This window comes from Thamnophis sirtalis, unplaced genomic scaffold (assembly GCF_051295495.1).
Source record: "Thamnophis sirtalis isolate CommonGarterSnake01/CBP01778 unplaced genomic scaffold, rThaSir2_p1.2 scaffold_10, whole genome shotgun sequence".
Lineage (NCBI taxonomy): Eukaryota > Metazoa > Chordata > Lepidosauria > Squamata > Natricidae > Thamnophis > Thamnophis sirtalis.
Genome location: NW_028261390.1, coordinates 46840886 through 46855839, shown reverse-complemented (window position 1 = coordinate 46855839; position 14954 = coordinate 46840886).

Here is a 14954-nt window from a genome sequence, read left to right as displayed (position 1 = left end):
GTTAAGTGGTACAGCCCACTCAGGATTTGTCCAACCAAGGCTTCGGTCACTCAAATTCTGGACTTCCTCCAGAAAGCTCTGGGTGGGGGTCTCTCTCACAACACCTTGAGGCGTCAGGTAGCCGCCCTGGCCTCAGTTCTGCCAGGGGATTATCATTTGTCTCTAGCCCACCATTCCCTAGTCAAGAGATTTCTGAGGGGAGCCGCTAATTTATGGCCTCCTCCCATCCATAGGTTCCCAACTTGGGACCTACCCCTTGTTCTTAGGGCCTTGACAGGGACTCCCTTTGAGCCCTTGTGCACTGTCCACCTTAGGTTCCTATCCCTCAAGGTGGCATTCCTTGTAGCCGTGACTTCTGCCAGGCGCATTTCCGAGTTGGGGGATCTGTCATCTAAGGACGACCTCTGTCAGTTTCACCAGGATAGAGTGGTCCTACGATTGGACCCTACCTTTCCCCCTAAGGTCAATTTGCCTTTCCACCGGGCGCAGGAGGTCATCCTTCCCAATTTCTGTCTGGCTCCCTCTAATGAGAGGGAGCGCCTTTGGCACTGGCTGGACGTTCGTCATGCTTTGCACATTTATCTCTGACACACATCTTCCTTCCGTAGGTCTGAGGTCCTCTTTATTTCATTTCAGCCTGGCTCCTTGGGGGCCAGAGTTTCCTCTGCAACCATTGGCAGGTGGTTGTGACAGGCCATTTCTACGGCCTACGAGTCCTCGGGGATCACAGCCCACTCCACACGGAGTGCCACTACTACAGCAGTGTGGGCCACGATGGCTCCTTTCGAAGACATTTGTTGGGAGGCCACTTGATCGTCCTCGACTCCGTTCATCCGCCACTACCGGCTGGATGCCTTCGCATCGGCTGTGGTGTCCTTTGGGTGGAGGGTACTACAACACGTAGCAACCGCCCCTCCCCCCAAAAATCTTAATTTCCCCCCTGGGACTGAGCTTGGGTACATCCCAGGAGTCGCCCCTGCCTTGAGCCTACCGGAAAAAGAATGTTGCCTGAACGTTTCTTTTCGGTAAGCAAGAGGGAGAGGCGACATCCCGCCCCAGTTAGATGTAGGTAATAGTCAGTCGGGGTGAGGGGCAGGGGGGTGGTTTTCCCATGTTGTTTTCTTGGCAGCTTGCTCTGGTCATGTGACTTCAAAGAACTGGGAGCCACAGGGAAAGGAGGAGGTTAAAAAGATTTCTCTCAGTCTTTGGACCAATCTGGCTGTGAAAATATCCCAGGAGTCGCCCCTCCCTCTCACCTATCAAAAAGAAACATTCAGGTAAGGACCAACGTTCTTTCACATAAAAATGTTGCTTTTATATGGATTGACCTTAGATCATCAGCTCTACTAATAACCAAGGATCTTTATTCTAAATAACAATTCTCTGGATGCATCCAGACTTGCCAAATGTTCTTGCTTCTCTTCTTGCAAGTTGCCCCCACTCCAAAAAATTTGGCTTAGAACAGCTTTTCTTGCCAATCAAAAACTCTTCTTCTTGCATTTATTCAAATTCATTCCTTATTCTCCTAGCCTTGTCTTGCCTTTTCCTCTCCACAATTTTTTGTAATGCTCCTTTTTCACTTTTTGTATTAAATTTCTCACAGTCCTAAATTTAGATTATCGATTGCTTAGAGCAGGGATAGTCAACCTTTTTATACCTACCGCCCACTTTTGTATCTCTGTTAGTAGTAACATTTTCTAACCGCCCACCGGTTCCACAGTAATGGTGATTTATAAAGTAGGGAAGTAACTTTACTTTATTAAATTTATAAAGCAGAGTTACAGCAAACCCTTACCGCCCACCATGAAAGCTGGAATGCCCATTGGTGGGCGGTAAGGACCAGGTTGACTACCACTGGCTTAGAGGAAAGATGTGGGGTTTTCTTTCTTTGACCACACACTTTAAAGTACAATGGAAGAATTACTGCCCTTGCATCAATGTTTTGGATAGAAATCAAAAAGTGTGGAGATAATGGAGTTTCTTACAGTTTGCTTCTTTATTCTCATTTTTTCCCTTGAAATATTTTTCTCTTCTCTCCCTTCCTCCATTTTCATACATCCTATTCCAAAATATCACAGCTAACACAAATCAAAAGTTTTCCTCTTACAGTAAACAATACAGAAAAAACACAGTAAATGTACATTAATATATAAAGATGAAAATATTCTGCTTATAAAATTCTTCCCTCAAGAAAAATACCAGTTGAGGATAAGTAACTCTCAGGGCATGGAAGAAGACTATGATAGTAAATTTCTCTGGAAATTATCAAGCAATTCAGTCTTAATTCTTCTAGTTCTGATCAGTTTTATAAGCCCTCCCCTCCAAAAAAGAAAACCCACATGTCTCATTTCCTCTTGCTTTATTTTACCAGGAAATCTGATCTTAACCCTTTCAATCAGTTTCACATTACCAATAAAACAACCACTAAAGTTTTTGACTTAATTTTCCTGCTTATATTAACAGCCTGGGCTGAACTCTTGCTCTGCCCTCTCTCCCAGGCATTGTTACTTCCAAAAGTGAGCAAAGTGGAAATTAAACATTTAATACTATGTAATATAGGCTGCAAAACTTTCCTGGGCCTCCTCCAAGTGCTGAACTAGTTTTATTTGCTATTTTCCTTGTTTTAGAGTGCCAAAATGATTGTCAACGGCCTTTGTTAAAATGTTTTTAAGATACAGAAGAAATTAGGAGCTAATTCCAGAGAAGCAGCAATCCACACAATGCCCTGGGTCCATATTTCTGTTGCTCTGTCAGCTTTTGCTCTTCTCTAATGTCCATTATATCCTTTAAAACAGAGGTGGGCAACTATGGCCCTTTTACAACTTGTGGTTTAAATCTTTCTGAGATTGCTTCCCATTCAATAGACAAATGTTATTATTTGCCCATATGTGTATGCTACCTTTATGCCTGTATTGCATTTGGTGAAAGAACTGCATACACATGGAACAAAACAACCCGCAATTGTTATTACTTTCTTGACTTTTAATTCCTATTTATGAAGAGTGTCTGCAGGATGCAGCCAACAAAAAAATCAAGACAGTGACCATCTATTTTTATTTGCAGATCTTTGGTATTGCCATGATTGTTTTGACCATTTTCCACTTAATATTATTTTGCCACAGTTCAATTAACCCTGTTATAGTTTTCCAATTTTAGAAGAGTTAAGTATAGTGGGGGAGGGCTTTTCAGTGCTTGGGTATGCATAGTGTGCTATTCCTATTTTGTAATCTGCAATCAAACATGAATACCCTCAGATACACATGTAAATTCATGCCCACATTCTTCTCTCTACTATAGGTTTCATTGCATATATGGCAAACTGCATTTGAGCACATGTTCATCATGTGGGTTGGAATTTAGAGTGTATTAGTGGGGGATCAGGCCTTATATAAACTAAACTGATTGGCTATAAGGGGCTGGACTGGGCTAAAAGTAACAATCAACTGAAAATTTCCACTGTAGCTTAGAACTTTGGATATACAATAAATCAAAGCCACTTCTATATCTCTCTGTATGCCATGACCTGCATTGAGCGTTAGAGTCTACAGGAAGTGGTGACCCCAGTTTCACTTTAAGGGACATGGATGAATGCTCAGGAACTTTCCTTTCTAACACCATGGGTATAGCTGATATACTTGAGCTACTGGTGAAAAACCTCCAAACTGTCATTTAAGACTTAAATGCGGGAGCTTTGGAGGCTTCACCTTGGCTGCAGCATTGGCGGCAAATCCGGCAGTGCTGTTGGAGGAGGAGGAGGCAGCAGCAGCTATTCCCCTCAGCTTTGGGAGCCTGTGGCAGAAATCACTACGCGCAGTTTGAAACGGCTGCACGGTGTTTTCTTGCCACATGCGCGGCCGCGCAGCCGCGCACCTTAGAGGGAACTGTGGACACAGAGATGTCCTGAGGCAAAAACACCCGGCGGGTGTTTTTCCCACGGCACACCTTACACTATGTCACGGCACACTAGTGTGCCGCAGCACAGTGGTTGAAAAACACTGATTTAAGTAACTGTTATGGTCCTAGTCTCATCCTACAGTGCTTTCCCAACTGCTTCTTTTAATTAATTTCAGCTAGCAAGACAAGGAAAAGAGCTGTTTTATCAGACTATTCCATTCCATGGGAAATATGTATTTTCAATTTTAAGCCGTTTGCATTCCTAATCCCTGGTTTTGAACGTTGGGAACTGTAGAGCAGCATCTGGATTCAATCAAATAATTATCTTCTTAGTTGAGATTATCAGACATGGCAGAAGATACTTTTTTTTAGTTTTGGTTTATTAAAATACAGTCATAGACCAAACATAAGTTTAAAAATTCATTATGTTGTATCCATCTTGGCCTTTTGGCTAAGATTCAATGAGGTATGGAGATTTTTTTATTGGTTCTGGTGCCTTCAAGTCTGTCTTGAATCCTGACAACAATATGAACAAAACTATACAGTTTTCTTTGCAATATTTTTATATGTGGCTTGCCCTTGCCTTTTTCCTAGGACAGAGACAGAGTGATCAACCCAAAATCACCCAGTTGGTTTTTGTGCCTAAGTCAAGGGTAAAACTCAGAGACATCTAGTTTCTAGCCTAGTTCCTTTAATCATTACACTAAATTGCCTCTCAAGATACCTATGACAAAATTTCCCTATGGAAATTACAAGTTAGAAAATGGATTAGACTCAAATGATCTACTTGTACCTTTTTTTTTAATTCAAGAAACTGAAAATTGCTGAATGAAAAAACCTGGATCTCTTTTTATTAGTTTTATTTACAAAAGCTCTGAAACAGATCATCAAAATATTTTTAAGTAATACAATAAGCCAGTAGGACTTGACATTCCCGTTACTTTTGCTTAATCTTGCAATGACATTGCTTACAGTTTAACAATGCTGTCCTCTTTTCTCTTCCATATTCATTTACAGATAATACAGTTTAAAAGGAAAAGAATATGCACTAAGATACATTGTGCTCTAAATCTCTCATAATTTCCTGGTTTTGCTATAAATAGGTGGAACAGGTGATCTTAGATTAGATTTCAATTTTCCAATATGTTTAGAAATATGTTCTAACTTCAACTATGCAAATATAAAAGTTGAATAGGAGTTATTGTAAATAAGACTAATTTTCAGATTGCTTCTATCAAAAATGAGTGTTTATATTTAACTTTATACATAGAAGTACAGTCCTATAAATCCAGAAGAGGGAGCTCTTAGTTAGATAATAAAGGGAGATAGTGCTATGAATATAGCTAAGTTGAATTTTTGCCTGTGTTATTTACTGTTATTATTATTCTCTTTTTCTTATACTCAAACAAAAAATCCAACATCTATAAGAGAAATATTGCACGAAGGGAGAGGCAAGAAAAAGCACTCTGATATAATGTCTCCAATCCCAGATCACACTGGCATTTTATCAATAAGAATACCATCATGGTACAATAACAGCTGACCAAATCCCCTGGAACCAGATAAGCTTTTTCAGGGATGGACAAATCCCTTCCCATCTTCTGAGCGCTTATTCTTTGTATGAGTCATCATGAAGATTTGTAATTTTGTTCTCAAAATGTCTTGCACATCTGTCACAGCAGCTCTCTTAAGTGTTTTCTGGAGGAAATGACAGTACGTTCTTGGCCTGCATAAAAAGGAAGGCTGCTTTAGAGCCTTCGTTGGCACTTACTAAGCATGACTGAATATACTGTACTATGTTATGTCTAATCGGTTTCAAAATGAGTCTTACCCCATTTGCACTCTAGCTTTTTTCATCATCCGGAACCCCCCCCCCCAAAAAAAAAATCATGGAGAAATCCTGATGTCATAATGCTAAAGAAAGGGAATACTCTCAAAGGACTGCCCTCCATGTCCATAAAAGGGATTACCACAATCAGTGACTCTGACTTTTGTAAAATATCCTAGTACCCTCAAAGATTCACCAGTTTTTATAAATTTCTGGCAGCAAAGTCCTTCATCTCGGCATAATAGGAATGCCACCATGGCGGAATAACAGGATAACAGAGTTGGAGTGAACTTGGAGATCTTCTAGTCCTGTGAACTATGGCACGTGGGCCACAGGTGTCATGCAGAGCCATATTTGCTGGCATGGCAGCTCTCAACTAATTTTTGACCTTCCAGAGGGCCGAGGAAGACCATTTCCCCCCCTCCCCACACTTCAGAAAAACTGTCGGAGCCTGGGGAGGGTGAAACTCCCCCCCACATGGAAGGGAGGGTCGCTCGTGCATGCACAGGGGGGGTTTCATGCACAGGTGGGTGGGTATGTGTGTGCGTGCAATAGCGTGCACACACGCAGTTTTCACATACCTTTAGAAAAAGGTTAGCCATCACTGTTCTAGTCTAACGCCCTGCTCAAGCAGGAAACCCCATACCATTTCAGACAAGTGACTGTCCAATCTTTTCTTAAAAACTGCCAGTGTTTTAGCAAGCTTGGGAAATGAGACCAAACCATTGTGACGTTTGATCAGAACAATGAGTTAAGACTAACTGCCCAATATCCCTAACTATCCATCCCACTCAGCTTAAAGCAAAAACTAAAATGAGGTTTGACTATTCATTAGCCTGATTATAATTTGACAGAGATCCATGTATGTCATAGAGGCCATGAAATTCCAAGCAGGCCCTACTATCTCAGCATAAATGTCAACATTGTCTCCCAAAATTAGCTTCTTAGAATTACAGTTACATTGGATACCACTGGATACCACTCTTACAACTTAATCATAGAGGAAACTGAGTGATAAGGTGGCGGTATACTAGTAGTATCTCTATTCTGTTGATACAACAACTAGTAAAAACCCACATTTGAAGTTTTCTCATAAATGGGAAGGTATTCCTGCGGACCACAAAAATCTTGTGATCTTTAACTCTTGTCCCAGCCACTGTTCCCTCTAAGGTGCGCGGCTGCGCGGCCGCGCACATGGCAAGAAAACCCCGCGCAGGAGTTTCTAACTGCCGCGCAGAGATTTCTTTCAAAGCAAACGTGGGGAAGTCCTTTGCAGGCGGCTAGAACTGGCCGCCCGCAAAGGACCTCCCCAGAGGAATCTCATGTCCTGCAGCCCAAACTTTCTCCTCCCAGCAACTTGGCCTGTTGGATACAGTTGTGGCGGGGGAAGAATGGGCTGGGTGGGTTGGCTGGCTGGGGAGGGGGGAGCCCTTTAAAGCCCTGCTGCCGCATCTTCCCAGCAAGACTTCCTTTTGGCTCGCGGTTTCCCTTGCCTGCCTTAACCAAAGCTTGGCGCCCTGCCTCTGCTTTCGCGCTCTCCCTCCCTCAGCTGTGCAGCAGCAGCAGCAGCAGCAGCAGCTCTCAGCCTACGGCAGCAGCGTCACGCAGACTGTGGAAGGAGGGGGAGGAGGAGGGAACCAAAGAGAGGCTTTTACCGGGCGTGCGCCCCACAGCCAGGACCGTCCTTGCGTCTCAAGCCGCGTTTCTTCCTGCAAAGCCCTTCGGGCGTCAGGCGGAACTCTCGGGTTGCCCGAAGGGCTTTGCAGGAAGAAACGTGGCTTGAGGCGCAAGGACGGTCCTGGCTGTGGGGCGCACGCCCGGTAAAAGCCTCTCTTTGTTTCCCTCCTCCTCCTCCTTCCACAGCCTGCGTGACGCTGCCACCGTAGGCTGAGAGCTGCCGCTGCTGCACAGCTGAAGGAGGGAGAGTGAAAGCAGAGGCAGCCTCAAATTTAATTTAAATTCTTTAAAAGAATTTTTGGATTTCTCCTCACCAAACCTTTAAGACTGAAAGTTTTTCCTAACATGAACTTGAGCTAATATACTTAATATGAGAAAGGTGCAGCAATTAACACTGCTTTTTTTTTATTAGACATTTATAGGCCGCCCTTTTCCCTGAGGGGACTCAGGGCGGCTTACAATCAAAAAGGAAAGGGAGTGTAGGACAATACAAAAAGAAATGTGCACAAAAGTAATTAAACAGTAAAACTCAACATTCACTCAGCATTCGGGAGGGGCAACAATAAACTTATCCCCAGGCCTGACGGGCTAGCCAGTTCTTAAGGGCTGTGCGGAAGGCCTGGATGGTGGTGAGGGTACGAATCTCCACGGGGAGATTGTTCCATAGTGTCGGAGCCGCAACAGAGAAGGCTCTCCTCCGCGTAGTCGCCAGTCGGCACTGACTGGCGGATGGAATACGGAGGAGGCCAACTCTATGCGATCTGATGGGACGCAGGGAGGTAATTGGCAGAAGGTGGTCTCTCAAATAGCCAGATCCACTACCATGGAGCGCTTTATAGGTGGTGAGTAGGACCTTGAATTGCACCCGGAGATCGACAGGTAGCCAGTGCAGCTCACGGAGGATCGGTGTTATGTGGGCGAACCGTGGTGCGCCCACGATCGCTCGCGCGGCCGCATTCTGGACTAGCTGAAGTCTCCGGATGCTCTTCAAGGGCAGCCCCATGTAGAGCACATTACAGTATTCCAGCCTGGAGATCACAAGGGCTCGAGTGACTGTTGTGAGGGCCTCCCGATTCAGGTAGGGCCGCAACTGGCGCACCAGGCGAACCTGGGCAAATGCCCCCCTGGTCACAGCTGAGAGATGGTGGTCAAAAGTTAGCTGTGGGTCCAGGAGGACTCCCAGGTTGCGGGCCCTTTCTGAGGGGTGTAAGTTTTGTCCCCCCAGCCTGAGTGATGGTATGTTGGTCAAATTTTTGGGAGGGAAACACAACAGCCACTCGGTCTTGTCTGGGTTGAGTATCAGCTTGTTTGCTCTCATCCAGTCTTTAACGGCTTCCAGACCCCAGTTCATCACGTCCACCGCTTCATTGAGTTGGCACGGGGCGGACAGATACAACTGTGTATCGTCCGCATATTGGTGGTATTTTATCCCGTGCCTTCGGATGATCTCGCCCAGCGGTTTCATGTAAATGTTAAATAGTAGGGGGGATAGGACCGACCCCTGCGGCACCCCATAAGTTAGGGGCCTCAGGGACGATCTCTGCCCCCCCACCAACACCGACTGCGACCTGTCCGAGAGATAGGAGGAGAACCACTGCAAAACAGTGCCGCCCACCCCTATCTCCCGCAGTCGTCGCAGAAGGATACCATGGTCGATGGTATCGAAAGCCGCTGAGAGGTCCAGGAGAACTAGGATGGAAGCATGGCCTCCATCCCTAGCTCTCCAGAGATCATCGGTCAATGCGACCAAAGCGGTTTCTGTGCTGTAACCAGGTCTGAAGCCAGACTGGAAGGGGTCAAGGTAGTTAGCTTCCTCCAAGGTACGCTGAAGCTGGAGAGCCACCACCTTCTCAACAACCTTCCCTACAAAGGGGAGGTTGGAGACTGGACGACAGTTATTAAGAACAGCTGGATCCAGAGACGGTTTCTTCAGGAGGGGTCTTACCACCGCTGTCTTAAGCGCGGTGGGAAAGTACCCCTCCCGAAGAGAAGCGGTAACAACCGCCTGGATCCAGCCTCGTGTCACCTCACTGCTGTTGGCAACCAGCCAGAAGGGACACGGGTCCAGTATGCAGGTGGAGGCACTCACAGCTCGCATAGCCTTAGTGGCCAATGTTACATTGCTCCTAATGACAAAATTAGAGCTGTGTTAAGCCTGTGAAAAAAATCCCAAATGAATAAAATCATTATTAAGACCCAATGAAAAAATTACAAAAATTATGCATAAACTTTCATGTTCCCCAAATTTCCAATCCAAAGCTTAACCCAGATTCTTCAGACATAGATTTGTAATTCAGAGTCAGACTCGATTATTAGAATGAATGCATTAATCAGGGGTGAATAATGTTGGTGAAATCTCATCTAACCTTCCATAATAATAACATACATACACAAATAGCTGACAGCCACATCTCTGAAACACTATTAAATCTGAACTAAATGTTTATCTAGAACTCAAATAAATAGCTGCTTTTTGGTTTTATTTTTTTTAATATTTATCAGTCTCTCTTTTATTCCATACTTCTGGTTGAAAGACTATTCTATGTCATGCTAAACAAATGCATATTCTAGTGGCGGTGGGGGCTCGTTGGCATCTTCAGCAGCAGCCCTGCCACCTGTGAAAAAAACCGAAGATGGAGCAGATCCAAGCAGATGACGTTGCTGCAACATGACTGGAGGAGGAATTCTGGGAGTTGAAGTCAGCAAGGCTTAAAGCTGTCACATTTGAAGACCCCTGGGGTTTTTTTTCCCTAAAGGGTTGGGGTGCAAAGGTCTTGTAACTTGACAGCTTTAAGACTTGCATGCTTCAATGCCAGAGTTTCTGAGCCAACATTTTGGTTGCTAAGCAGGACCGTTGTTAAGTGATACTGATATTATATAACACTTTTAATTAAGCGGGTACATTGAATAAACATAACTTTGAGTTTCAAATAATACTGATTTCGTTGTTGTCTTCGGTGACATCTGTGAAAAAAATTCAGGTGCTCAGGCATGAAAATGTGCCGCTCAAACACTATACTTTTCCGCTCACACTGAAAAAAAATTAGAGGGAACATTGGTCCCAGCAACCAAGAAACCAAGTCAGCTGTTTTGGGTCAAATCCATACCAACCAGCTCATCTATCTGGAGTTCTGAAGCATTTGCCAAGTCAATTATTTCATTCATGGTTAAGTCATAAATCAGTACTTTAAATTTTATGGTGATCTAACCTGGTATTTAATAGCAACTTTGCAATAGCTTTCATGGCTTAAATTGTATATTCTAAAGATAACTGAAAGTCTACGTTCAGATTTTGGAATAATTTTAGGCAACTTTATAGATTTGGTCTTGATTGCAAGACTTCTATATTTTAATAGAATGAAGAAATAAATTGGAAACTCCATTACTACAAAAAAGCCCCACATGTAATTAATCATTATTCAATGACCCAAAATATAGTATTTAACATTGGTCTAAGGACAGATATGTTACAAAAGCTCTGGACTCAAATAGCATTTGACACAATCTTTATTCTCTGGAATCATGTTACTGATTGAGTGCAATAATTTTCACCTAGTTTGCTGTTTGTTGAAAAATTCATTCTGTCAGCTTTCTGTCTCTCACCTGCATTTTACACTTTTGCATTTGGGTTGAACGTGAATAAAATTAAGCTAATTAAAAATCATAAAGGAAGAATTTAGAACACATCAGCTAAATAGTGTTGGGATATTTCATGAGCATACTGTAGTGTTAATTTTCTGTGCACAATTCTTTGCATAATGCTGAATAATCTTGTATTACATAAATACACACTTTGCCATAGCCACCTAAATTTGGATATGTTTAGATGTATCTTTTAAGGTTTTATGGTCCGTTTATTTAAAGACAGACTACACATTCCTATACAATCATTTTGCATGAAGAAATTAACAAAGGGGAATGGAATTAGCTAAAGAAATACTGTCATTTATACAAGCTGAAAATATTCATATGTAGCAGACGTATTCCTGTAAAGGTTGTCTCTAAAAACCCAACAAAAATGGGTTTATTAAAATAATTATTTGATTTAATAATATCATTCATACTGATCCAATGAAGGAAAATACAATGAAGGAAGATTAAATTTTTTGCCTTGGGAAATAACTTTTCTTGAGAAAGTTATATTAATTTGTGGCCTATTTTAATGGTAAAGCTGTGCAATCTCTCACTGAACACTTCATTATCAGGATAAATATAAACACCGTTGACATTTTCTTTTTTCCAAAGTAGATAGTCAGTCCAATGTCTTCCTGTAGTTATGAGTACATAACTACAATTTATCTTTAGATCATATGCCAGAATTATTTTTTTTAATAAAAAGTAGAAATTTTGGCAGATTGCTGCCACTTCTGTGTAGTATCTGTGTTTGAACTGAACATGCACAATGAGTGGTGAAAAGATCGTAGAAAACGGCTGTCAAGGCTGACTCCTAATGTACTTTTACTTGCAACTTGACAACAGAAATGAAGGAGGGGGGAGAATGCTTGGAATGTATTAGCAGCTGGGAGGGAGGTGAGGAATTTATGTGAGCTGTTTGCTGCCTGAGAAGATCCTGATACTTCAAGGTCATGTGATGGGAACCTTCCGAAGGTTATTGTTTCCCCAAAATAAAAAGGTCAGAGTCTACTATGGCTATACTGGGATGTATATCACATACAGAAGCAGGATTCCCAAGAAGAGTAATATAGCAGATGGAAGTGAGATCAATGAAGATTCTTCTTCTAGGCACTTTTGTGATGACTTAGTCTTCACAAAAGTGCCTAGAAGAGGAACTAAAGAGCCCCTCTTGATGCGGGTGAAGAAGGAAAGGGCAAAAGTTGGCTTGAAATTCAACATTAAGAAAGCTAAGATCATGGCGGTCCTTGGAGGAGGCGGTCAACGGACCTTGGAGGAAGCAAGCTATCTCGACCCCTTCCAGTCGGGCTTCAGACCCGGCTACAGCACAGAAACCACTTTGGTCGCATTGACCGATGATCTCTGGAGAGCCAGAGACGGAGGCTACGCCTCCATCCTGGTTCTCCTCGACCTCTCGGCGGCTTTCGATACCATCGACCATGGTATCCTTCTGCGACGACTGCGGGAGGTGGGGGTAGGAGCACTGTTTTACAGTGGTTCTCCTCCTACCTCTCGGACAGGTCGCAGTCGGTGTTAGTGGGGGGGCAGAGATCGACCCCTAGGCCCCTAACATATGGGGTGCCGCAGGGTTCGGTCTTATCCCCCCTACTATTTAACATCTACATGAAACCGCTGGGTGAGATCATTCGGAGGCACGGGATAGGATACCATCAATACGCGGACGATACTCAGTTGTATCTGTCCGCCCCGTGCCAACTCAATGAAGCGGTGGGCGTGATGAACCGGGGTCTTGAGGCCGTTATGAACTGGATGAGGGCTAACAAACTTGTACTCAACCCGGAGAAGACCGAGTGGCTGTTGTGTTTTCCTCCCAATAATTCGATCAGTGTTCCATCGCTCAGGCTGGGGGGTCAAATTTTATACCCCTCAGAGAGGGTTCGCAACTTGGGAGTCCTCCTGGATCCACAGCTGACTTTCGACCACCATTTGACGGCTGTGACCAGGGGGGCATTTGCCCAGGTTCGCCTGGTGCGCCAGTTGCGACCCTACCTGAACCGGGAGGCCCTCACAACAGTCACTCGGGCCCTTGTGACCTCTAGGCTGGAATACTGCAATGTGCTCTACATGGGGCTGCCCTTGAAGAGCATCCGGCGACTTCAGCTAGTCCAGAACGTGGCCGCGCGAGTGATTGTGGGTGCACCTCGGTTCACCCACATAACACCTATCCTCCGCGAGCTGCGCTGGCTACCTGTTGATCTCCGGGTGCGCTTCAAGGTGCTACTTGTCACTCATAAAGCCCTCCATGGTAGTGGATCTGTGTACTTGAGAGACCGCCTCCTGCCAATTACCTCCCTGCGACCAATTAGATCGCATAGATTAGGCCTCCTCCGAGTTCCATCTGCCAGTCTGGCAACCACACGGAGGAGAGCCTTTTCAGTAGTAGCTCCGACCCTTTGGAACGATCTCCCCGTGGAGATTCGTACCCTTACCACCGTCCAGACCTTCCGCGTAGCCCTTAAGACCTGGCTAGCCCGTCAGGCCTGGGGATAAAGATAATATGTCCCCACCCGAATGATGAATGAATGTTGCTTACTATTTTACTTTTATGTATTGTTTGCGTCTATTGTATGTACCCTCCCTTCCTTATTTTATGTAAGCCGCCCTGAGTCCCCTCAGGGAAAAGGGCAGCCTATAAATACTAATAAAATCCTAAATCCTAAATGGCATCCAGCCATCTCAATTCCTGGCAAACAGATGGGGAAGAAATGGAGGTAGTGACAGATTTTATTTTCCTGGGCTCCAAGATCACTGCAGATGGGGCTGCAGCCAAGAAATTAAAAGACGCTTGCCCCTGAGGAGGAAAGCTATGGCAAATCTAGACAGCATACTAAAAAGCAGAGACATCACCCTGCCAACAAAGGTGTGTATAGTCGAGGCTATGGTTTTCCCAGTTGCAATGGATGGCTGTGAAAGTTGGACCATAAGAAAGGCTGAGCACCAGAGAAGTGAGGCCTTTGATTTATGGTGCTGGAGAAGACTCCTGCGAGTCCCTTGGACTGCAAGGCGATCAAACCGATCAGTCCTAGAGGAGATCAACCCAGACTGCTCTTTAGAAGGCCAGATCCTGAAGACGAAACTCAAATACTTTGGCCACCTAATGAGAAAGAAAGTCTCACTGGAGAAGAGCCTACTGCTGGGAACGATTGAGGACAAAAGAAGAAGGGGATGGCAGAGAATGAGGTGGCTGGATGGAGTTACTGAAGCAATAGGCGTGATCTTAAATGGACCCCAGAGGATGGTAGAGGACAGGAAGACCTGGTGGAACATTGTCCATGGGGTCGCAATATGTCAGACACGACATCGCACTAATAACAGCAGCAGCAACAGTCTTCCATTAGAAAGTAGACATTGGATAACTCTGCCACATTTACTGGTGCTATCCATAGCAATTAAAATATTTTCCTAGTCCTCTACTCATTGTCTTCCATTGCTTCCCAGATGGTTCCTCTTATTCTGCCCCAAACCCCATCACTTACCTTAGTCCAGGCACCAGAATGGCTTCTAAGTCAAAAGTAGATTGCAATTACTGTGACCGAGGGCCAAACAAACAAAATCAAAACCGGTTTAATGCACCAATTGTTTAAAATGCAAAACACAGACCCAGATGACTAACAAGGAAACAAGAGATTATGTTTGCCTGTCATGACAAATTGATTCTTTGAGGAGATTTGTGAAGACAGAAGAGTCTCACCTATTTCCAATCAAAGATAATAAGGAAGAGTTTTCTACAGGGGAAGAAATAGCTTCCCCATCTCATTTGCTGCAATCCCAATCAGGTCAACTAAAGACAAGTGTTACCGGTAATTCATTCTTTCAGTTTCCCCCTACCAGGCAGGTTTGCAGGGAGTGGCTCAAAAAAGTCAAGATGGTGACTACAAGGTGTAATCAAAGCCTATCCCTC